General features: G+C 39.3%; 1 protein-coding gene and 1 pseudogene across 2 annotated transcripts in view; both read right to left on the bottom strand.

The window, feature by feature from the left end:
- Nucleotides 1–21,983, bottom strand: part of AGTR1 (angiotensin II receptor type 1) — a 46,211-nt gene extending 24,228 nt beyond the window's left edge. The window contains exons 1-2 of one of the 2 annotated variants that reach the window (XM_037154285.2): nucleotides 21,839–21,983; nucleotides 12,698–12,782 (exon numbers count right to left, since the gene is read on the bottom strand). The gene's annotated coding sequence lies outside the window, so the exon portion shown is untranslated. The remainder of the gene's footprint in view (nucleotides 1–12,697; nucleotides 12,783–21,838) is intronic. The other variant, XM_037154284.2, reaches the window with a different exon arrangement.
- Nucleotides 21,835–26,166, bottom strand: LOC119055971 (uncharacterized; annotated as a pseudogene).
- Between the last annotated feature and the right edge of the window lie 598 nt (nucleotides 26,167–26,764).

A 26,764-nucleotide genomic window follows, 5' to 3' on the forward strand; every position in this document is an offset into this window, starting at 1 on the left:
GCTGAAATCTTATAAACGAACGTGTGAGCCTGGGTTTGCCTGGTTAAAGCTATGAGAGAAATGACTGCTGGTGCATTCCCAGTTCCTGGGCATCCCAAGTTCTCACTGTCTTCCTTCCACGTTCACCCGGCATTTTCACTGGAGCAGCCCAATTGGGTTGGCCCTCCGCCAGCGACAGTGCAGGCTTGGAGCCCTCCAGAAATGTAAACACGAGGTGTTCCACTGACTGGCCACCTGATTAATAATGATGAAACCTTTCTCTCCGTAGCCTTATAGAGCAGGACTTCTAAAACACTGCACACTTACAAATTCAGATATTTAAATGCAATGGTTGAAAATATTACAGGCATAAAAGCTATAATTTACTGACTATTGCACCAGGGGTTTGGGATTCTGATGCTAGATTTTCAGATTCTAATTATGCCTGCATTTGGAGTTAAGTGGCTACATTTGTTGCCAGGCAAGGTGTAAGCTAAGAGGCTCCCTTCTTTTAAAAGGCATGATTGCATAATGTCTCTGGCCTGTAACGCCTCCAGAAACATAAGCAGGTCTAGTGTGGCTTCTCTCTCAGTCTGTCGCTTTATTAAAACACAACGATTTGCAAGTGTTATTTAGCAGATCAGCTGGGTTCATTTCAAAGGCTAATATTTAACAGAGGAGAAAATAACCCATCCCCATCCTTTTGAAAAGTGTTTTTGATGTATTCACAGGGAAATTACCTAATGTTTTATATAGATCTCCAATCTAGGATTCAAGATAATTTTAGTAATGTCTTACCCTGCTTGTCTACATAATCCAAATGATCAATTCTCCAGCAGAAGGAAACTAATTCCCAGCGCGATCATTTATACTACCGACCACATTATTTAAAGTAGTGAAGTTTTTCTTCATTTCCTGTTGCATTTCTGAGTATGGCCGGTGGCATATGAATTAATAATTTTCTTACTGAAATGTCACAGAAAAATACTTGCTTTATCCTAATCCTGAACATACCTTTCACAGTTCTTGATCTTCTATTATTGAAAATAAGTACAGCTTATACTTGCATCCAATATCAGTATAAACCTATCATTAAATATTAATAGTGGAAACTTACACACATATGACTATGTTAAAAGAAATACTGATATTATAGAATTTAATGAAAAACAGCAACAGGAAGATCCCAGGAGAATCTGATGGGTTACATCTGGGAAAGAAATGGTCACATAGGGCATTGAAGTCAGTCTCAAAGTCTAGTTCTGGACCTGGCATTGATTAGCAATGTGGCCCCTTAGGCTCTGTGTCTGTGAAAAAATGAAGCCAATAAGAGAACCTGGCCTGTAGGGTTTTTGTTTGTTTGTTTTTGCTTCTATGGTCGATTAAGTAAGAAAAGGCAGATGACGTGACTGACCCAGTGCTTGACCTAGTAAATGTCCCCTTAATAATGTTAGTCATTAAGGATCTTCTGTGATCCTTTGTGTCTATACTTATAAAATAACAATATAATACAATGCCAATAATCAGAGTTGCCTGTAAGTGTGATTGTGAGAAATAACTAAGACTACGTGTATGAAATAGTACCTGGCACTGGCTGCTTCCCAAACTTGACTCCCAGAGTTTTCACCCATAAAAGTAGACTGAAAGTTGGGCGAGTTTCAAGAATAATTCATTCTTGGATTTGAGATTATTTATTTATTACTGAGGGAGAAGATATGCCATTTACTTTAAGTCTCATTCATTTCTTTCTGGTCTGGATGATGACTTAAATTCATGACTCTACTAGATTAAGAAGATAAAATATTGCATTGAAATAAGAGTAAACTAGAGAGAAATTATTTTCAGTGCAGTTAAAAAAACTGAAGTTAACAATCTGTTCAACCTCAGGAAATTGCAAGAAATAACATGATTGTGCTTAAAATGCTATTTTCAACCCTTTCATTAACACTAGCAATTGTTTTCCCTGTATAGTATCTCTTTTCAGGAGAGATTTCTGTGAGAGAGGGATTTGAAGGAAGCTGTGACTAGCTTTTTACTAGGGACAGAATACGGATTCAATTTCAGTTATTATTTTAACTAACTTGTCTTTCCAATACTACTGAGATTTAGAATTAGAATTGCTGTATTTTGCAACGAGCACCAAAGAGAACAAAGACCAGCCACTGACATATGACTAAAGAGGTTTTGCTTGGAGGAGGACTAGACTTGGCAGCTTGGCCTTTGTGCAGCAATTTCCAAGGACGCCCTGGAGTTATAAGAGGTACATGCTTCCTGAAATTAGAGGCACCTGCCTGGACAGAAGTCCACATCAATTCAAACTAACTTTCATGTTTCTGTGTGAGAAAAGGAAAACCTCTCCTTTAATGTTATCTATTGCATATTCTCCAAATGTTCTAGCTCCTTGCAAGGCTGATTTTATGGGATGTCAGTGATATGAGGGGTAGTGGGAAATAAGTTCCTGTCTAGTTATAAATAAATAACTGTATCTTTAAGTAGCCCTTTGACCTGGAATTATACCAGAAGTTCTTCTGCAATCATGTTTCATTTTTTAAAATTTTTATTTTTTAAAATACTCAATGATATGTCTTTTTTTAAAAAATTGATTTTAGAGAGAGAGGAAGAAAGAGAGAGAGACTGATGTGAGAAACATCAATCAGTTGCCTCCTGTATGCGCACCGACTGGGGATTGAACCCACAACCTATGTGCCCTGAGCTGGGATTAAACCTGCAAACTTTTGGTGTATGGGGGTGATGCTCCAACTAACGGAGCTACTCAGCCAGGGCTCAGGTTTCAGTTTAAAAGTCAGCCACACACTGGCAGTTAAGGACTGAACCCCACTCTTTCTGTCAACTAAGCACAACCCGGTCTCTAGGATCCTCCTTATAGCACTGCCTCTCTGGAAACCAAATCAGCAATTCCACTAAAACTGTCCATGTGTGCAAAACAATTTTTACACAGTTTACTGTAGCATTGTTACCAGCCATTGGGTATTGTTTCCAGAATAAAGTTGCATTTTTTTTCTAGAAAAAAAGAAAGTTGCATGTTTTCCCTCCCTGTTCATGGTCACTTCTCATTCGTTACTCTCACAGACGTCTCTAATGGCGGCTGTAGCGCAGTTAAAACACTGGCCCATTTTGGGGAAGCGTGACATCACAGATGGTTGTCTTTGCCTTGGCCCCATCTGCTAGAAATAGCAATGATGGCTTTTGCCTAAGCGGGTAGGAAAAGAGCTTAGAAAATCAAATTATCAGGACAGAAACCATTAGTCTTCATTTTCTTGTTTCCAACCTGCAAATACAAATTGTTAAATATGCCTGTTACCTAATCCTCATTAGGAAATCTTGAAGAATAGCAGGAAAGGAAAAATAAGAATGGCGATTAATAGAAAACACTAACACTAAAAAATAACACAAAATCAGGATTGTTCTTCTCACTTACAGTATCTTATAGTATTAGAGTTGGTAGAATTTGGAATCTTCCATGAAATAATTTTATTCCTAGTTATATGTGGATGAATGCCACATGTAGCATCCAACTATATCTTTTCATTAAGAATTCTCTTTTTTTTCAATATGAGGACAAAATAATTTTTTCAGTTTATGAAATCATTTTACATTCAGTGGTATCCCTAGGACTTAGAAAGTTCGTTGATTTATTTGTTTAAGAATAAGAATTATTAAAATGGTTTAATAGCAGGGTCACTTACCCTCTTTATTACTTGAGTTTTCTTTTAAGGCCCAAAGGCATGGGATTCCAGGTAAGCGATAGGCAAAGTGTTTTTAAAATATACCAAAAGCAGTAAGCAAATCAGTTGGGTGTTCAGGAGAAACTGACATCAAATAAAGGTTCTAATGATTAGAGATGGAGGTATAGCCACAGAACTCTAGCCACTGGTGACTGAATCACAGGCCTGACTTTACAAATCCCTAATTCTGGAAACATTTCACTATGTTTCAAAATTCCATTTGGTTCCTTTCTTCCAGCATCCATTCTAAATGTCTAGTCTGTCTACCTGTTTGTTCATTCCCTTCAATGTTTGGTCACTCTTATCTGTTCTTTTTGAGGGAAAAATGGAGACAATGGTAATTGAACAACAAAAAAATAAAACAAAAACTTCCCCTTTCCCTGTCACTGCCTCAGCATCCTATCCCCACCCACCATGCCATCTAATATACTTTGTTGACTATTTTACTTGCTTGTTTTTCTGTGTGCACTAGAACATAAGTTGTGAGACATGTTTTTTTTTGTCTGCTCTTCTCACACCTTGTCCTTGGTGCTGAGCATAGTGGCTGGCACATAGGTGCCTAACAAAAATACTTACTGAATCACAGCAGAATCTGTTGCAAACTGCAGCTCTAGATAGGAATAACTTGTATTTAATACAATTCAATTCTCATTCAGGATTCTTACTCTCATGACATTTCTTTGATATTCCTATTTTAGAGTAAAAGAAACTTTAGGATGACCCACACCCTTTCAATAACAAACTTCTAGGTTATGAAAGTTGCAAACTGGAATGTCATCAGGATTTGGGCAGGTAAAGAAAAGTATGAAACACCCAGTATAAGGCATTAGGGAATGGTGGGGTCTGTGATAAACAGGAAGTTCATACACAACCCTACTTACAGGTGTTCAGATGAAAAACAAAATTTAAATTATAGGCCTGACAGAAGAAAACCTGCGTACCTGTGGTCTCAGAGGTCTGCTTTAGCTGTCGGTTTGTGGCCAGCAGTTCCATGGAGACATTTTCTAACTCACAGTGTGTTTTCTACCTCTTTTCAACTATATATGCAGGCTTGGGTATATGGGCATGACTCCTCGTCAGGACAGAAATACTCAGCTGATCAAATCTAATTACATTTGCTTTCCAACTAAATTGTGTATCACCCTCCCCTCTTGTGAGAGATATGGCCCCTCTTGGGTCCTCAGCATCTGGTTATTGCAAACCTAATTAATTTGCGACATTTCATTAATAAAGTTAACTAAAACTAATTATACATATTGAATAAAAGTTCCTCTGAAATGAATTATTCTATTTAGCTTAAGGGTTCTTAATTGTTAGAATGAATTGCTGAGGAGGACTGCAGAATTACTTTCTCTTGGGATGTTCAGCTATACAGCTATATAAATTCAACCAATATGGATTGATGGATGAGGACACCACAGAAACAAAAAAGACGTTGATTAAAATATAAAAAGTTAAAGTTATCAAAACATCTTCCTAAGAAGATAAAAATCACAAAATTGGCTACATAGATCTCTTCATGTTAAGATGTCAAATTAGGTCTGTTAAATTTGTCACATCTTAAGAAAGCTAAAGTAAGTTTTTAAATGTATTGACGTTTATTGTTTTAGTTACAGGGTAAGTTTTCTTTTACTTAATTGGTACATATTTCATTTCCAATTTTTCATTCAGATGGTATGTTTTCCCTGATTTATCCATCTAATTAACTCTACATTCTAGCAGAAATGCAGGAAGAGCTGCCGCTACTTCAGCTGCCCCAAACCAAGCTGAAGCAGTGTGGGCTAAAACTTCCCACAGGGCCATTTCCGATGCTCCCTTTTTGTGCAGTTGTGTATAGATAAACACACTGTATGTAAAAAGACTAGCATTCATTAATGCTTCAGAGTTACATAAAAGATGGCTAGTGCATTAGTGTTGTATATATCACAAGAGAAGCTGTGGTAATCAATGATTCTCATTTGCATTGCCTTTACACTGCCAAAGCAGGTTGGACTTCCAGCACTGCCCTGTGGGGAAAGCCGTTGTTTTACCCTTTTGTTCTGTATACTGACCCTACTGAAGAAACCTGGAGGCAGCAAAATACCCACGTTTTTCTTCCTTTTTGACCTGGGACCATCACTGAAGAGCCGAGGTTCAGTCTCCACGTCAAGAGATAGCCTTTAGTTACTGCCTGGTCTTACCTATAGCAGCTGTTTGCATTCTATGGTGACCCATGCTGTGTGCACAAGTATTTTGGCTTTGCCTGGCTGAGGAGGAGGAGGAAGGCTGCAACTGTTTGGATGCTGGACTTGCGGGATGATATTGTTCCTGTTGTCCCAGGGCCCACTGGCTGAGTCTAGCATTTGTTTAAATTTCGGAAAGGTGCCAAAGACCTAGTTCTAGATGACTGGTTACCTTCTGCCAGGTATGCACTATATTACTGCATTTCTAAGATATTTTAGACCTTTCCGGAATTAAAAAAAATTACCCCTAAATATCTAAATTTTCTCAAACATTTGAAAGAGAATGACTAACTAGTTGAAGAGAGGATGACAACACTTTGGTACTAGTCAAAACAGAGCCTCTAAATTTGGAGGCTAATTCTCTGAGTTCTTTTAATTGTGAAAATATAAATGGTAATATAAATTAGTCTCCTACATAGTTATGTGCTAAGCATATATACCTATATTACTCAAAGCTAGGGACAAGGTTTATGTAGAATAACAAGTTACTTGGAGTACATGCTACAAAAAATATATAATTTTGTTTATTAAAAAACATTCCACCAATTGCTAATGTTTATTTTGCCTTGTTTTTTATTGGTAAGACTCTAGGATTTGTATTTGACAATTACAAATTGGGTTCAAACTTATTTATGGTTTCATTGAAAAATGATACTTTTAAATGTGCAAATGGACTATTAGATGAACATTTATATAGCTTTCACACAGCAAGTTATACAGCTGTTTCAAACCCCTGATGCTTCAATGACTCAAAGACAAATTTATTTTTAATTTTTTGCCTTGTGCAACATACAACTATTGGTTCAGGAGCCAAATGTAATTGAACTAGTAGGTATAAATGAATGGAAAGTCACTGACACTGACGGTTTAATAATGGGGTCGAATTAGTGGAAAATGGTGACAGAGAACTTTAAGAATATACTATAATAGGAGGTGATTATATTAATTAATATTAAAAACAAACTACCATTAGCTGTGATACACATACTTTGGAAATAAAAAATGGAGACTTCTAATACCTTGTACATTTCCACTAAAAAAGAAGAAATAAATGGTCTAAGATTTACTCTGTTTAGTGCTCAAATTGTCTAAAAAACATGAGTCAGCTTCAGCTTCTACAATAGAAACATATCAATAACTGTAGAAAAATAATACTTTACAGAAAATGAGTAGTAGTAAAGAAATATTGACCTTTGAAAATAATCCTAAATCTTTTTTTTAGTGTTTCTTACTTGGAGATGTCAATGATACAGGTAAAAAAGCCAGTAGCCATATACTAGCTCAATATGATTGTGTGTACCCTTTTTCACAAGTTTTAAGAAAATAAAATCTTATGACTTTAGGAAAGTATAGAAAATATTATCTTTTAAAGTAAGATTTATTGAAGTATAACCTATGTACAGTAAAACATTTACCCCTTTAAGGTATATGGTGTGATGAGTCTTGATAAATGCATCCAACTGTAATGACCACTATAGTCAATACACAGACTATTTTCATCATCCCCCAAAAGTCCCTTGTACCCCTGTCCCCTCCTCCCAACCCCAGTCCTTGGGCCTCATCAATTGATTTCTGCCCTGCTAGCTTTGCCTTTTCCAGACTGTCATATAAATGGAATCACACTGCGTGTAGCACATTCTGTCTGTGTCTTCCACCTGGTGCCGTCCTCGTTTGCTCCTTTTCCGTGCTGAGTGGCATTTTACTGACGGAGCAGTTTCTTTTCCCATATCCCTGTTGGTGGACGCTTGGATTGTTCCTAGTTTTTGGTGATTATGAAAGAAGCTGTTATCAACATTCACGTTCAGGTCTTTGTGTGAACATGTATTTTCATGTTTCCTAGGTAAATACCCGAAAGTAGGGAAGGTGGGTTAATATACATTTATTGAAGTTTATAAGAAATCGCCAAACATTCCCCAATTGGCTGTACCTGAGGAAGACTTTTAAGAAGCGAGAACTATACCAAAGCGTATGAAGGTGAAGGAACCTGATTCTCATTGAGCACAGATTTATTTTCATTTCATATCCAATTTTCATAGGTTTAGTTAGTAGATTTTTTAAAAGCCCACGATGGGTTAGAAATAGTAAGCTAGAAGGCCTTAGGGATATGTTACAATGGGAAGCAGCCAAAAATGATACTTGCTAATATGACTGTACTTAATGATTAAAAAAAAAAGGCAGGAAACTACAGGGCTGAAATTTTTCTATACAAGTTCTATCTGACAAGTTCCCAAACATACCTATATATTAGAATCACCTGGGAATATTTTTAAAGCTTCAGAGCCCAGGTTACCCCCTGCCCGCAATGAATAAATCACAAATCTGGGGGAGAGCATAGGCATCAGTATTATTTTTAAAGCTTCTGGATGACGTCAGTGTGCAGACAAGTTGGGAACCACATCCTAGAAGCAAACAAGGATGCAATCAAAGAAGCACAGACGTGGAACCCGGGGACCTGGAGCTGCCCGAATGGCTCTGGGTAAGCCCCAGCTGTCCTGGCTTCAGGACTGTATTCTCCACAATCAGAGGCTCTGGGTGGGTGAGCTCCAACATGCTTCTGTATTAAAACTAGGTGGTTCTAGCTGTCATTAGACAGGTAATAGTCATGCTGAGGAGACTCCCTTTTCCCAGGAATGGCTGGCTCTATTCTGAATGGTTTATTTCAGGGACTTCCTGAAAAGAATTTTGTTCACCTGATGACATTTTTATTCAGTATATTTACATAGTTATATTTGTTTTCTCTTAGATGGGATTTATGTATGTTTCTAAAAACAGTTCAAGCCTATGGAGCAGTTTTTTGATTACCGTGGGTAACTTCTTTTGATTAGCCTGATTTAAAAAAAAACTTCAAGTACTTCTTAAAAATAATTATTTGTATGGCAGTCATGACACTTCTCAGCTAATTTTAGAGCTGGTCTAAGGAGCTAAGGCATCTAGGTTATATTTTCAAAATGTTGCTTTATTTGACAAGTGTATAGGAGGTGTGGACTGTTGGAGGAAATTCAAAGCTGAGCAGGTTCCACACATGTCAGAGTTTTGAATGCGCTCATCTCAGTAAACCAATGCCATTGTTACTGACTAGATTGTGAGAAAATCTGATATTGAAGAGCCTTAGGTATCATTTCATGAAATACTTGATTTTACATATTTGCATATGCAAATACATAGGAAAAAGAAAAGGGTCTTGTGTGAACTATATACCAGATAACCTACTGAGAAAACTAAAATGTAGAAATGATTTTAAATTTCCAAATAAATTTAAGACAGTATACAACCTTCTTACTAACAGAAGTTTGCTGCTTTATTAATAAATACATTGCCCTGGCTGGTGTGGCTCAGTGGATTGAGTGCTGGCCTGAGAACCAGGGGGTCACCGGTTTGATTCTCAGTCAGGGCACATGCCTGGGTTGCAGGCCAGGTCCCCAGTGGGGGGCGAGTGAGAGGCAACCTCAAATTGATGTTTCTCTCCCTCTCTTTCTCCCTCCCTTCTCCTCTGTCTAAAAATAAATAAATAAATCTTAAAAAATAAATTTGTTTATAGTACTGTCCAACAGAACTTTCTATGATGATATATTTGTTCTGCCCACTGTTATAGCCATTAACTACAGGTGTCTATTGAGCACTTGAATGTGGCTAATATTGGGTTGGCCAAAAAGTCTGGTTAGTTTTTTCTGTAAAATAAAAGATATGTTTTTCATTTTCATCAGTAAATTTATTGACTTGAATATTTTGAGTATGTTGGCTCTCTCCTACTACTGGCTTCTAGTGTGTAGAGGTCAGGGATGCTGCTAAACAGCTTCTAACGCATAAGACAGCCTCACAGCAAAGAATTATTTAGCCAAAATGTCAATAGTACCAAGAAACTCTGCAAATTACTTCTGACACATTTGATCAACCACAGAACTTTCTCTACACACCGCACAATTTGTTTTCATTTAAGTTGTGTTTTTACCTTTAAGTAATAAAGTATAATGCACCAAAATAATGCATATTTTCTTCCATCTTCAATATTAAAATGCTGCAAACAAATTTACCAATTTTAATAAAATTTTTAAAAATGCACACTGACTCTGGCTGGTGTGGCTCAGTGGACTGAGCACCAGACTGGGAAGCAAAGGGTCCTTGGAGTGATTCCCAGTCAGGGCACATGCCTGGGTTGCAGGTCAGGTCCCCAGTAGGGGGCGCATGAGAAGCAACTATACATTGATGTTTCTCCCCCTCTCTTTCTCCCTCCCTTCCCCTCTCTCTAAAAATAAATAAATAAAATATTTTAAAACAATGCATACTGATATGACAGGTGTCACAATACAATCTAACAAAATTGTTTCTAAAGAAGTTAAAAACAACAAAGCACTACTAGAGCCATTGTATGGAAAAAACTAAACAGACTTTTTAGCCAACCCAATAAAACAGAGGGACTGAATTTATAATTTCATTTAGTTATAATTAATTAATATTTAAATTAAAATAGCCATATGTGGCAAATGACAACCATATTGGACAGTGTCGGTCTATAGATTTTAAGTCCCTGAATATGGTCTTGATTCTCTTAATTGTCCTAATCAGGTTCTCCCCATTTTCATAAATAGATTTCAGCCTAAATTCTTTTGGTCCTGTAAAACAAGGTTTGCAATGCTGTTTACACATTACTGGTTTAAATCAATAAGAGATTGGAGTTCTGTAGTCATTTAAAGGGACATTACAAAGTTCAAAAGGTCCTCCTAAAAACACTTTTTGTATTTCAATATAATGCCTTTGGACTGGGATGGGGCCTTGGAGATTATCAAACAGGAAACAGACGTCAAAGTTGCTAATTGGTGGCAGGATTGGTATAGCATCAATCTTTAACAAACAAACAAAAAAAATAACTTAGCCCTGACTGGTGTGGCTGAGTTGGTTGAGCTTCATCCTGCAAAGCAAAAGGTACTGGTCAGGGCACGTGCCTGCGTTGCAGGTTCAGTCCAGGTCAGGGCGCAAACAAGAGGCAACTAATCCATGTTTCTTTTTCATAAGGATGTTTCTCTTCTACTCTTTCTCCCTCCCTTTACCTCTTTCTAAAAATAAATTAAAAATAACAAACAAACCAATAAATAAATAACATCTTTTAAAAAACCTTAGAGTTAACCATGTTTTGCTTATTCATCTGAAACTTAAAAGTTTGAAAATTTTTAAAATTTTACATAATGTTTTCTTCAGTGTTTTGCTGTTTGTGAGCAAAATATCATAGTTATTTTGGAAGTTTTGCTACAAATGTGTGGTTGTTAGAAGCTGAGGGCTTCCCAAATGTATGAGAAGGGTGGATGGTGCAAGGATCATTTCCAGCTGGCAGCCCCAAGTTATTGTCCAGCTTCTTCCACTGCAAGGCTGACGGCCTATTATGGATTAAAAGCACCTTTTATTCGGTCTCCTAGCAGGTAAAATAAAGCTTCCTGTCTTAGTGTCTTCCTAACTAGGACATATATTTTAAGAACTTTTTCCAAAGCTGATTTTTTTTTCTGAAAACATGAGTAGTCTAGCTTCCTAGGCTTAACTACACCTCAAAAAAAAAAAAAAAAAAAGAAAGAAAGAAAAAGAAGAAAAACCTTCTAAAGATTTACAGTGACAGAACTCTGTGGAATGTTACTATATTTATCTCCAAGATTAAAGCAGTACTGAATAGTTTCCTAACACCACCACGGAGTACCAAACAACAAGTACTTCCTACCTGCCAACTGAGCAAATGATCGCGTACCCTCAACATTTGTCTACTCACCCACCAGCTATCTTCTACTTTGATAAAATGCAATCACACATATTGAGAAAGGGGAAGTTATTCTAACCATTCTACCCAGAGGGATTAGGGAGTGTCTCCCCTGTTACTTTGGGATGAGGTTTTTGTTGTTGTTGATTTTAATCCTCACCCAAGGATATGTCCATTGATTTTTGGGGAGAGAAAGAGAAGAAGCAGGGAGAGACAGACAGAGAAAAATATCGATCAGCTGCCTCCCGTCAGCACCGTGACCGGGGATTAAACCTGAAATTTACGTGTGTGTCCTGACCAGAGATTGAACCTGCAACCTATCTTGCAAGCTAGGTAAATTTAGGAGTGTGTTTTTTTTTTTTTTTTGATGCAGCCCCTGTGATAGGAGCTGGACCGACAAGGAGTCACAGCTGCCCTTTCAGGTTCTCAGTAAATGCTCTGTTGCATGGCTGTAGGGGGTTAGACTGTGTGGGGATTAAAGGTGCCTCTCCCTCCAATTTCATAGTGCCATTTTTCCTATATCCTAATGCAGTAAGGGAGACGTTTGTAACAGTGGGACTGAGAGCAAGCAGGTCAAGTTTTAAGGGTTTTGGATTTCTGGAAGTAAGTGGTGGGGCAAATCTCCTATTTCATGGCTGTGAGCGAGCACATCATTCTCCTCTGGGGTCTTCTGAAGCCCTGGACTGTGCAGCATGGACAGCCTGCACAAGCCGTCACCCATGCCACAGGGAGACCCTTGTCACAGGGACTGCAAATCTCTCACATGGCTTCCCATCCATTTATACAGGGATATCTTGGTAATTGCAACACCATTTACATTTAAACTCCTGTAAATATATTTGTGTGCTTAAGCTGTTTATTGGAAGGGATGGGGTAAAACTGGAATTTCCTTCTCTGCTTCCTCTCTTTCTGTCACTGGACAAGGGCATGTGGGGCTTCTTGCGCTACCTCCCCTGTTGACACATTACAAGAGACTCCTGACGGATACAGTGCTATAGGCGTAAGGCATTTACCTGGACGCTGAGCTTCTGGAATGATGTCAGTAACTTATTTAGATAAAAACCCAGCCACCTTAGACCAATTTATGACGTATCGAATCTGGAAAGAAAAAGATTAGTGTGATTCACTGAATATGGTTAGCGTTTTATTTTTTGGTTTACAGAGTAAGCATTAACCTTACATCTCATGAATGTTTGTGGAGGGAGTGAAAGCATCTGGTCCCCATCAAGGGCATATGTTTCCTTGTACAGAGTCAGCCTGCACTAAAGGGCTATGCCATCAGGGGACCTCATCCTCCTGTGCTTCCAGTCAGCGCCTTCCCCTATGCCCAGTAGATACACACCAGAGAAGAAATAGAATATTTGGGGGTAAAATAGTGTAATTTTACATTTAGACACTTCTGTAGACATAACTGCTAAATATAAGAAGTATAATAGATGAGACTTTTACTTGTGAATTTAGTAAAATTTTGACAAATGATTAATTTTAATATAAGCTTATATTAAGGTGTTATGAAACCATAATTAAAAAATATCATTTTATCATTTTAAAATATCACTTTATATTTCAGAGAAGTAATACCTCCGTGTGATATAAATGTCAAGTTACAGATGAGTATAATGTAAAAGTACATGGCTCCTAGTCCTCTCTAATTGTTTCTCTGGATCCACTTCCCAGAGATACTTCCTACTACCAGTTTCTTATATATCTTTTTAGGACTTAAAAAATGTGTTTACATGCACCCTGCCTAGTCCCAAGGGTTGCCAGTTCAATTCCCAGGCACATGCCTGGATTGTGGGCCAGGTCCCCAGTAGGGGGCGCTTGAGAGGCAACCACACATTGATGTTTCTCTCCCTCTCCTCCCTCCCTTCCTCTCTCTCTAAAAATATATAAAATCTTAAAAATGTATTTACATGAATATAAATGTGTATATTAATGCTTTTTTCATTTTATATATCATACTAACATACTATTGTACTGTTTGCTTTATTTTTTAACATGGCTAGCAGAACTTTCTATGTTAGCATCTGTAAATCTACCTCATTCATCTTGATGAGCATACTCATCACTGCACTGATACTTGTTACACGGATATATGATAACTTACTCAACCAGCCCTCTATTAATGGACATTACTTTTTTTCTTTTTCTTTTCAATTTCCATCTTTGGCTGCTTTAAAAATTGCCTCAATTATCATATCTATATATATATATGCATTTTTGTACTTATTTGACTATATATTGTATTTATTTGTTCTAATTTGAATAATTATTGAATTATTACACTAGATTAGTTTTACACTAAGATTTTGAAAGATGCTTACGAAATGCCTTCTATAAAAGTTAATTTATGATACCAAAAATCTGGCTTTTCTCAAATCTTAAGTTTTTTTCTCCTCAGGATAAGTAAAAAAGTATGTATTTGCTTGATTTGCATTTCTTTAGTTATGAAATAGACTAAGTTCCTTTTTCCTTTCTTATTTTATGTAGTTATTCTTCTCCAAGTTTGCCCAGTCATGGCTTTTGCTCATTTTTCAAGTTGGTTGTTCATTGTTTCTTACTTTAAAGAGCTCATGTTATGTTAAGGAAACTGGCATTTTATATGTAATATGTGGCAAATTGCTTTTCCAAGTTCCTGTTTATCTTTTTACTCTGTTTATGGTGTTTTTTTACTATACAGCCATTAATTTTTTTAATGTACCCAACTTTATCAATGTTTTTCCTTGTGAATTTGTGGTTATTTTATGTAAGAAAATTTTAAAACTGAATAGGTTATATATTTTTTTTAAAGAACACATATCAACGTTACTAAAGCATTATTGTATAGGAGAATTTTGGCATTACAAGGATCTATTTTTAGATTCCGATTTCTTGGTGGTTTTGTTGTTATAGCAAAAGAAGTTTCCCATAAGATGATTTATCCTATAAAATGCTACTATGGTGTGAATTCTGTAGAATCTTGTAAGGGGCCAGTGTACCCTTCAGGGGTAAAAATTAGAGACAGAGTCAGATGTATCAGTATAATTCTTCAGAGAGTTAATAGTGGTTGTCTAAGATCTGAAGTCTAGAGTGGGCTAGAAGGCAAGTAATAGAAATTCCAAGACAAACATAAAGTAAGAAGTATAAAAGTAATAGAGGTTATTATTGGAAAATCTGAAAGCATGTGAGAAAAAAAGGAAAGAAAAAAGCCACTTTTGATCTTAGCCTTGATCTTAATAACCCTCAAAAGCTTTTAAGATTTGTTACATATTTTTCCTAATCTTTGTTATCTGTTCTAAAAAAGATGCAGGCATTTCAAAATATATCAGTGATTTTGACTCGCAATTTGTGCTAATATACTTCAATTATTTTCATTATAACACCAATGACCCAACTAAGACCTTCATGGCACCTTGACAAGCATCTACCAAATACACACACATGCTGGATCGCACTCAGGATTTGTGTTTCACACACTGATTTCTCACTTACAACGACCTTTCTTTGTCATTAAGTATTTTATAACATATTATATCAAATGTCTCTTTATATAGATATATTATGGCTTTCTAATGCTCTATCATGTGGCTTAACCTAATGGGAATTTTAAAAAAAACAGAAATAGATTTGTGTTTCCCTCAAAAATCCATTCTGTTAACTTAGCAGATCGAACACATACACACATTCAAGAAATTATCATGTAGTGATCACATCAGATTCTTTTTCATTCCTGATAAAGTGGCTGGTATTAATTGTGTAAAGGTTAAAAGCTGGAGAGAACATGGTACAATGCCTTTTATGTGAAGTGACATCATTTGGTTTGAAAGAGTTAGAATATTAAAGCTGGGCTAATGGAACATTCTTGTTGTAGGGGTATACCACATAGCTTTAGAATCTTGTGCAACACATTTGAATTGGGTAACAAGAAGCATTTGGTCAAAGTGTGAAGAAAGTATATGTGATGATAAACTTGCTAATGTAGGAAGTTTAGTAGAAGAATTGTGAGATTTTTTTCCAATTTCTGTAGAAAAAGCCTGCTGCACATTGTACTCAGCCACAGTCACAAATATCTGGCCTTAGTGAGACCAGCAGGATTCTAAAGATTCGTAAGAGGGTTACTGGCACTGTATAATGTACTGGTAGTAAGAAACACTACTTGCTACCTGCGGATGCTTCCTGGACGCTTCTTCCCCTTGGTTTTGACTTAACCGGTCACTTACAAGTTAGATGACTGTTTGTGCTACCTGTGTATCTAAAGTTCTAGATCCCAGTAGCTAATGAAATTGTCTCCCGAGGATGTGTCCCTTTCTTACTGAGAAAACTGTCTGCTCAGTCATGGTGACACATCTCACCCCTCAAATATGATCACAAGGAACCCAGAGTCACCTCAGTCTTTTGAGCGACATCAGTGAGCCCCTGTCTAAACGACAGACATCTGCCCGACCCCAGCGCCAACTGCCAGACAATCTACGTACCCAGGGAGAAACCGTTCAGAGACTGAAGCATTCTCGGAGTCGCCAGCTTAAAATAGGTTACCTCTTGCTTGCATACTGACTGGTTAGCAACTATATTCAACTACAGTTTTGTAAACGATTGCTTAAAAGCTAAAAATATTATCTATAATTGGAGTTCGAATGAAGAGTTAATGTATGTAAGGAGTGTCCTGTTAATTCAAGAGAGAACTTTTTTTATAGCATCAGAACACCGAAAAGTAAAAGATAATTTTAGTTAAGATAGGGAAAAATTAGAGAAAGCAAACCTTAAATATTAAATAATGGGCTGGCATAGTTTTAGTATTTATTTCCCAACTACAGAAGGAATTTCTTCAGTTCTTCATTATTGTACTTAGATGTAAGATGGCAGGCAAATGTTATAACTAAAATGGAACAATCTTCTTTTTCCCATGAGGGAACTAGAGCTGGATTTCAAATTAAAGCTTTAAATGAATTCTCGAATAACCCACTGGCCTTAAAAAGCAGGCAGCGTAGTGCAGAACAGATAGCAGGGTGGCAGCTAAGAGCGCAGGCGTCAGTATTCCTGTGTTTAAAACGTTACCAGTTACTGCATTTGGGAGAGCTATTTATCTCCTTATCACTCAGTATCCTAACCTACAAAGTGAGCATAAAGCAGTGACTATCTTACAGAGATCTTGTCAGGATTAAACAAAACACGTTGAAAGGCTGAGTATCGTGTCTGACACATTTTATGTGCAGTTGGCTTTATTTTAAATGTTTATTTAAAATCCAAGAAAATAAGCTCTAGAAACATTCTGAACAAGGCATAGGTGGTTGTGCTTCTCTAACTTCAATGTGCATTCGAATCTCCTGGGGATCTTGTAAAAATGCAGATTCTTATTCAGTGGGTCTAGGTGGGGTGTGAGATTCTGTATCTTTACCAAGCCCCTAAGTGATGTCCATGATACCGTTCTGGGAACCTTGACACCCAAGGTAATCGTGGGTGGCTGCTCTTGTTTTGTGGTCCAGCGGGGGAAGGGGCAGAAAGAAAAGTGCAGATAACATGTATTAGATTAAAAATACTCCCCACATGCCTGTAATATGCTTGCCTTACTTGTTCCCTAATACTTTAAGAATTACTGACTTGGTATATCAACATTTTATTCTTTTTCATTTCTCTTTTTCTTACTCTTTCCTCTACTTGACCCTTGCCATTACCGCTTTAGATTTAAAAAAATGGTATTAATTTAACTTAGCTCCCCAGTTAGTAAGGCTAAAGCATCAATCGTAAGTCACTGTATTGTACCAGAATAATATACTTAAATGAGATTAGAAAATGGTTTCTAAAATTTTTCTTCTAAAATATAGGGATCTGAAAATGTATTTAGCATTTTAGCTTTAGCAGAAAACAATGAAACAACAAAGAAGCAAGCAAGTGACTCGTGGAGCACGTAGTAATGGAATACAAGAAGGCATGGGATGTGGTCCATGCCACAGAAGGAGTTACACAACCGCACGAGGAGGAAAAGCTGCCGTGGTTCTTGTGGAAGCGGCCGGAATCAAACAATGTGACCACATTAGCTATTCCACCTGGTCTGAGAGTTGTTTTTAAATGGCTCCCCAACCCAGTGGCACTGAAATGATTAGAGAAACCCTATCTAAATATGTACTTAGCTTGACCAACATTTTTCTAGGACAAAGATCATTTTCTGCTTTGGTGTGTCCGCCAGGCTTAATATCACTTAGCTCCACAGTATTCCCTCTGTAAGTATCTTCCGCTATTGTCGATACTATAATTGATATATTCCACCAGTACAGTTCTTCATTTTCCAAGAGGGCTTTGATTAATATAAAATGGGAAATATCTAAAGAAAACTTACAGAGCATATTGGCTATCATAGGCTCTTTTTAAGAGTGTATTCCCTATGTATATAGTTCTCTAATATTCTTACTCAAAAGTTAACCATTCAAAGTTTTTAAATCTATTGATCTAAATAAGATTTTAACATCATCTGGTGAAAAACAAAGCAGCCTACCTATGTATAAAATGAACAAGGAATCCCATAAAAGTTGACTCAAACTGAATGATTATTAATTCTATGATTTAAAATTTTAAGAACATTCAGAGTTGGGACTTGAATGTAAAGGTGTAATGAAATTATGAAAAACAAGCATACCCATTTCTTACCCATTTTCCAAATTTGTAAATGTTCGAAAATTAAATGTTAGACTAACAACACAATTTAAAGTATTCTTGGGTATAAAAAGGAAACTCTAACAAGAACTGGCTGGTTCTAGATATTTATTTCTACTTAAGACATTTAGATGACGCATTTATTTTAGAAACCAAACCAACAGAAGAAAAACATCTTTTAAATGGAGCTATAAGAACAATGTAAAATAAAGCAACCATGCAGTATTTATAGTATAGAGTGATTCTTTGTTAGTGAAATATCTTGAAAGGATATTTTGATTTTCACACTCAAGGGAATTTTCCCGCTGTGGCCATCTACTATGAAGAGAATCAAGATCAAATAGCAAAGCGTTAATGTGAATGAACCAGAGCTAAGAGCAAGATTCACCTGTCATTTCAGTGACTATTCTAAAAACACACTTTGTTTTCTATTTCCAATTGTCAAATTTGACACTAAAGTAATCACTAACTAATGAACCATCTGGCAAATATACAAGGCCTTAAAATTTTTTTTACTGTGGTTAAAACATTATATTTTAGAGCCTTAATAAGATAACAGCACTTACATGCCAAATCAGCTCAACATAACCTTAAATCCCTATAGATACTACTTAACTTAAGATGGCTTTATATATTAAGTCTTTGAAAAGCTGATTTTTGGTAGAAAAATTCATATCATGAATAAAACAGAAAGTGTAAAGTGATTGCTAAATTTAGATAGGAAATAAAATAAAATTTACTTTTGCTTATGGGAGTTTTAGCAGACTTTCAATAGGTAACTACATGAAAAGAAACACGAACCATGCAATCCAATGACTTTAGGCAATTTTGAAAGAGAAGTCTATTCTGAAGAAAAATAATAGGCATTTTCCAAAGGCAAGAGTTTAAAAGTCGACATGTCCAGTGTGGGAGAACAAGGGAGAAAAGCATTTCTAACCTGGCCTTGGATACTTTGTCATATTTTGCTGCTCTGGTTATTTGTTTATTGCCAGCATCTTTAAGATAGCACTCGGATCTACTTTAAACTTCTAAATAAAATTCTTAATTTTCTCACCTACTTGGGAGACTCTCTGGCATTCCCTTCGTGACTGAGTGGGAAAAGTCTGAGGTACCCTAAACACGCATGGGGAGAAAGGCCGGAGCCCACACTGAGCAGTCCCAACACCCAAGTGCCACACGACTACTCTGGGTTCCTGTAACAAATCTGAAAGCAACTCTCAGGCAGTTGCTGGAAAAGGACACTGTGACAGCACAGACGAAGCTGTAGGAGACATTCGTCATGCATTTAAACTGAGTTTGAAATGGCATTTTACCTTGCCTTTGGGTAAGCAGCAAATTAAATTTTCTTTCATTATTTTCCCTCTAGCACAGGGCAAAAAATTAGTCTTAGTAATAACAGCAGCAGTATAAACAGCAGCAAAAAAAAAAAAAAAGAAAATCATAAACACACACACAATTCTCACCTCAAACTAGAAAAACACCCCAGATAAGAAAACTGAAAAATCCACAGTTCTGTCCGTTTTGAACACTGAGCTGGGGTTCAAGCGTGATGGGAAAGATTTAAGCTCAGAGCTCTCGGGATGCAGAGCACCCCTGAAGCAACAGCGAATGGAAGACACTTTCTAAATCTCAGAGATGAGCCTTCTTTGGCATCAGTGGAACCAGTGGAAGAAAACCAATTTTCTTCTGAGTTGGATGATAGAACGAACCGTTGATTCATTTTAAGGTCAAAGAAGAGCCAAACCAGAAATCAAGGCCGCATAATGGGCGCAAAGACCAATGACGTCAGGACAGAAAAGGGAAGATAGAGTAGACAACAGGCTTAACACAAATAATCAGGAAACTTGAGCAAATGTCGAGACTTAGCAGCTTGGGGCCATTGCCCGAGTCTCACAAGTCAGGTTATAGGAACTGCGAGCCCTAAGTTGTGGGATGGACACTTGGAGCCAGTTCTGGAAAACCTACTGACTTTCCAGAGCAGATAATTTACCAGGAGAGTTATTTGGACAGTTTTTAAAATGCCAAACATGGGCTAAAAGGTTCATTATTTTAGACTTATTTCCAAGCAATAATGAAGAAACAAAAGGAATCAAAGAATTTTATCACTGGAGGGAAGTTTATGGACAGGGACTTGGGGTTCAGATCCAAACACCACACAGCTAGTTAAGGTGGGAGCCTCTCCCCTGCCCACTAGGCTTCCCTGCCCCTGCCCTGTCTGCCAGGAAAGGTGGTGGGATCCATCACACTTGGAGGAGGATTATCCACGGGGCCATTAGAGCTAAGGAAACACTACAAGAGACAAGGGAAACAGGTGATTTCTTTTTTAGAGAACACTTATAAAGGGTTTAGCTTATGCTCAGAGGAATAGATGTCTGGGAACTCAGGCCCTTCAGGGGGTAATAACCACCAAGAGAAGCATATTGGGGATGAGGCTCCTTCAGGAGGAGGTACGAGTTGTTCTGCAAAGTTAAAAACATGAAACAGCAAGGTGCCAGATTGCTTGCCCTCTCACTGTTCCTTTCTCCTTCTGGAATGACACTGGAAATAAACGCAGCCAAATCCACAAAGTGCTCCCAGGGGGAGAGAGGGATCCCGAGGGTGGTAGTGGGTTTTGACACTTAATGAGATCATCAGCAAACCAAGATTCGGTAAAGATGCCCAGATGGATTCAACAGCCAGATGTCTAATGCCGCCCAAAGACAACGAGGCAGGAGACACTTTGGGGAAGACTTGCTGAGGTCTTCCAGAGGCTTCTGCAGCTGGCCCTGCGCAGACCCGGACTGGAAGGTTAAGAGAACTGGAAAGCGGGGTGCTAGATAGAGAAGCCGAGGGGCGGGAAGGAGCCTGCGAGAGCTGCGTCTAAAATCCTGACTCTTACAAATACGCACTGGCCAAGGCTGCGGAGATTAAGGTGTGGAAATGCCCGGGCTTCTCCCTCCTCCAATGTGACGAATTAAAGGGCACCTGAAGGTGGGAAAGTTTGCCCCAGGTCGGGGCGGAGTCAGTGCCAAGGACCCACTGCTAAGGTTTGCAGGGAGGGAGAGGGAAGATGAGCGGGTTAAGAGCATCGCCTGGGAAGCAGAGGGAGCGTATGGGGACCCTCGTATCTTCGCCTGAGACATAGCATAACTGAAATAAATGGACGCCCGGCAGGCCGTCGTACTAGCTGCTGCTCAGGTCAAGGTTAAAAGACAGGAGTTAGCTAAAAGCTTCCGGAAGAAAGTTTGCTTGGTTTCATCCCACTTAGAGATTTCTTGCCTTTAGTTGGAAGTGTTTGATCGAATCGGAATGAGATTTGGGAGTCACGCGGCAAACAAGCTCAAATTCTACCTTGTCAACTTCGATGCGCCCCTCACCTGATATGGGGAAGCGCGGCCAGCTCCGGGTGGGCGCCCACCCGAACTACGCTCGCTCTCCGTGGTCCTTGAGCCTCCCGGCACAGTGCCCACCCTTAGGGCTCCTCCTTAAGAAACAGACCACGCCCGCCCCACCGCCCCAAGCCTGTCCCGCAGTCCGCACCCACTCACCCGCGCCCGGGGCTCTGCGCGCACGTCTGGACACGAGCCGGTGGTGCTGGTGCCCTGCTTTTGCGCGCCGCCTGGGAGTCGGGACTGCTCTCGGTCAGTCGGGCTGGTACCCGCCAATCGCCACTGGGTAGAGCTGCTAGCCCTGCGCCAGCTCGGACGCTCTGTCTCCAACACTTGGGGGCCTGGTTCACAGGCGCTGGAGTCTTCCGAGATGAGGAAGCTCCGGATTTATAGGGTAGGGCGTTGCTGCGCAGCGGGTTCCCGGGGCGAGGCTCTGTTTTGCATTCCCTCCTCCTCCAACCCGCCCCAGGAGACCCTCTCGGCCCAACCCCCTTCCTCTCCAGATGCTGACGGAAGAGGGATAATGTCACCGCTAACCCCAGAGTCACCTTGAGGTCTGTGCCCACCTGGCCCAGAATCTGAATGGGGGAAAGGTGGAGAAATGGAAGAGAGATGGGGGAATAAGAGCAGCGTTCACGCCGCGATGAGTATTCTACTTAAAACAACAACAACAAACTTCGAAAACTTTTAAGGCTGTATTAGGGAACTTCTATCTCTTTCCTGAAACTCAAACTTTGGCTTTGCCGTTGTGGATCGTAGATCCAGCCCAGGGATTTATTTCAGAGTTTCAGAGTGAAAGGGTGGATTTTTTCCCTCCTATTGACCATGCTATCAGAACTGCATTAAAAAAATATGCGTGTACATATATATATATATAATTAAAAATATAAAATATGACCAAAATTCTTCACAAACTCCTTTTTTTCAGTTTTGTCTAGAAAATTTAATTAGAGATCATTTACTCTATTATAGTAGAGGATCTGGACAAAGTAAAAATAGTTGTTTAAGCTTTTCATTTGCCCTGATCTAACAGATTTCATTTCTTTTAAAGTTCCCAAAATGGCCTTCTTAAATCCTGTATCTTGATTGGCCAGTTTAAAAATAAAGACCCAAGGACCTTAGTGCCCTTTTAAAGAAGGTCAGTCACATTTATGGGACATTTATTTAGTGTACACTTCTTTTCCATTTCCACCCAGATACACGAGATGGCTGTCATGGCAGGGCTGACAACCTGTTTGTCTACCTCACTTCCTTCAAATGAAAGAATCTGCATCACAAGTAAGAACCCAACACACAACATGGAAAGTAGGAACAGGAGTAAGCGGCCTCTACTCAGTATTGAGCTGTCCCCTTCAAACTAGCCCCTGCAGCTCTTTCCACCTCCCCAACGACCCTACACATATGAGGTCTGATTTACCATAGAAAATTGCAACCCTCCTCATTCACACTATTGGTGAAACTTAATTGTGTAAGCAGCAGCACGTCCGGATGCCTGCCGCCATGAAATCCAGTACCAGAGAAGCAGGCGCTGATGTAAAGGAGAGTGGTTTATATGCAGATGCCAGCATCTGGAAGATGGAGACTCCTGGCACAGAGCTCATCTCCTGGGAAGATGGGGGACTCGCATATCAAAGATCATCTCTACCTCTCAGTGTGGGGCAGAGGTTTTTATAAAAAGGGAGAGGGGAGCAGAACAAAGAGACCAGGGGAGAGGGTTGCAAAGTTCTCTACGTGCAGTTGAGTACAGTCCATTCTGATAAGGCAAGTGATGGTCCAGTGTACAGCATCCTGGTTTAGTCATCCTGGCTTCATGTCTGAAGCTTCATCTCAGTTTCACATCATCCAGGCTCCACGGCTGAAGGTCAGCGTATCTCCCACAGCTATGTCTTTTGAAGTTAGTTCCTGGGCTTCTTATGCAAACATACTGTTTATCTATAAGCTACATGTTAGAGTCAGCCCTTACAGAAATGATGTCAAAAGAATGGTGGGGTGGGTTACAATTTCCCACTGTTATAATTTTCCACTGTTATGATTGCATAAATTTTGATGAAAATTAATGTGGGAATGCCCAATTGTCATACAGCTTTACATAAAACAATCTAGCTGATACATCTACACCAGAAAGGCAGTGAAATATCACAGAAGGAAAAGCTGGACTGAGAATCGGAGGAACGAGGCTCTAACCCCAGTGGTGTTTTTTAAAATCTTTAATTATTATTCAATTATAGTTGTCCCCACTATTTCCCTCATTACTTTTCCCTGCCCTACCCACCATTCAGTCCTCCCCCTGCATTGTCTTTGTCCATGGGTCCTTTATACATGTTCCTTGACTTGACCCTTCCCCTTCTTTTGGGGGTCTTAGGACAGTACCCATGCTGTCACAAAGGGTAGGAGCTCCTTCTTTCTTTCTGCTGCGTAGTATTCCACTGTGTAAATGTACCATAGTTTTCTGATCCATTCATTTACTGATGGGCACCTAGGTTGCTTCCAGCACTTGGCTATTGTAGATTTTGCTGCTGCGAACATTGCGGTACATAGGTCCTTGTTTTTAAACTTCAGTTTCTCATCTTTCACAGGCTACCTATGGGTACCCATGATGACCTTCCACATTAGTTTTACCTCAAGTTCTTTTTATTTGCTTCCGATTTTTTGCTTAGTCACTACATTAACTAAAGACACAAGTTACACGTAAAGGTGCGTGATGAGTTTCTGATTCCACTTCAGACAGAGGAAGGACAGGAGTACAGTGAAGTCAGGGTGAGGAATAAAACAAAAGCAAACTAAGCAGACACCTAAAACAGGAGTGGAGCCACAGAAATGGAGATCACATGGAAGGTTAGCAACAAGGGAGTGGGAGGAGGAGAGAGGGGAAGAAGGTACAGAGAATAAGTAGCTCAGACAGTGGGGAGAAAATAGGGGGAGGGCAAGAGTAGTGTGGGAAATATAGAAGCTAAGGAACTTACGACACATGGACATGAACTAAATCTGGGAAGGTGGGTGGGAGGGGGTGCACAGGGTGGAGGAGAATGAAGGAATGGGGAATGGGACAACTGTAATGGCATAATCAATAAAATATATTTAAAAAAGGGGCTTTAGGCCCATCTCCCCAATGCTGGCAGTGGCCTCTGTGTAGGAAGCAGCCTCTACTGGATCTGAGCTCTGTGAATCAGACCTATTGTAATCATGCAGAACAGAGATACACAGCTCAAAAGTTTCTGTATTTACTGTGCACTTGTTAGTTTAAGCCTTTAAAATTTTTTTCTTTCATCCTGGCTGGTGTAGCTCAGTGGATTCAGTGTGGGCTATGACCCAAAGGGTCACCAGTTTCATTCCCAGTCAGAACACATGCCTGGGCCAGGGGCCAGGTCCCCAGTGGGGGCCACGGGAGAAGCAACCACTCATTGATGTTTCTCTTCTTCTTTTTCTCCCTCCCTTCTTCCCCTCTCTCTAAAAATAAAAAAATAAATAATAAATAAAATCTTAAATTTTTTTTCAATTTTTATTCATTCAGCAAACACTAAACTCTCTTATGTGCATAAGAGAGCTCAGTGAATGTTAATGAAAGGAAAATACTCAGAAATTCACCCCAGCACTACAAAATATGTATATATAAACCTTCATGTTTTCCCTGTCTCTATTCTTGGCCTGGCCTCTGCTCACATACCAGGCCCTATATACTCTCCTGAACAAGTATTTAGCACAGTATGACTGTGGTCTGTGCCTAACACAAATGTCTGTTCCACTGACAGGTAGGAGTCTTCAGCTTCATGTGTGAAGCCAGGCCATGCTAGGGAGGACACAAGACATCCAAGTCCAGTGATGCCAGGTTTGGACTTACAGATGCCAAGCTGGTCCAAGGGATTCAGGATATTGCAGAGGTTGTTTACTGCATTCAGGAGCAGGGAGGATGACTACTCAGAGATTGAAATAAAGTAGGAGAAAAGATTGGAGCCATTCTGTTTCCTCATCAGCCACACTGTACCCCAGATGATCCTGGAAGGGTGACCTCCCCCTCTTTGTCCTGGCCTGTGTGACCTGTTCCATCTGCAGGGAGATTTCATACAGATCCTCCCACCAGGGTCAGCAGGAGAGAATAATGAGTAATGGTGTGTGGCCCACATTAGTTTTTTCTCTTTGTTAATGCTAGAGGCCAGCCCTACACTCCTCACCCAGAGGATGGTGTCACAGATGAAGTAAACCACAGGGTCAGGTGCAGGTTGGCAAATGTCAGGCATAAGTGGAGCACCAGGTTCATGGCATGAATGCTTTGCTGAGTAGCCTGTACAGCGCATACCAAATTACTAAGTCTGAATCACCTAACGGCCAGTGCTCGTACTACACTCTCATTTCTAGAGCTTCATTACCACCTTTTGGGGGGTCAGCTTTGGCTCTAACACATATCTAAGCAACATGCATGTGTACTGAGTGGCTCTGAAGTGCCAGTTCCGACCCTGGGTCTGATTGGTGATGTGGGTGAGGGCCTCCATGGCGCCCATCCCACCGCCTAACCTTGCACCTCCTGCTCAGTAGCAAGTCCTCAGGGGCGCAACTGGGTCCCTGCTGGAGGGTGGACTTTGGGACACTGGAGGGGCTGGGTCTCTCAGCCCATGGGCTGGGTGCATGTCCATAAACTCTTTCCAAGAAGAAAAGAGGAAGCATTATGTCCAAGTCATGCTGTCAGTCGCCCTCAGGAGAAAAGAAAACTACAGCCAAATGTTTCTTATGAATGTATATAAAAATCCTCAAAAATGATAGAAAAATCAATCCAGTTACATATAAAAAGGATTATATACCATTACCAAATGAGATTTTTCACAGGAATGCAAAATTATTTTACCAAAATCAATTGATGTAATACACCATTCCAATAGAACCAAGGCAAAAAAACCCCACAGGATCATCTTAATAAATCAGAAAAACATATTTGACAAAAATCCAATGCCCTTTCATGATAAAAACACTCAAGAAACCATAAAGATTATCTATGAAAAACTTACTAACATCACACTTAATGGTGAAAGACCATGTTACTGCCTTAAGATCAGGAACAAGGCAAAGACGTCAGCTCTACTCACCACAATTCAA

This window comes from Artibeus jamaicensis, unplaced genomic scaffold (genome assembly GCF_021234435.1).
Source record: "Artibeus jamaicensis isolate MK-2021 breed Jamaican fruit bat unplaced genomic scaffold, CSHL_Jam_final contig_466, whole genome shotgun sequence".
Classification (NCBI taxonomy): Eukaryota; Metazoa; Chordata; class Mammalia; order Chiroptera; family Phyllostomidae; genus Artibeus; species Artibeus jamaicensis.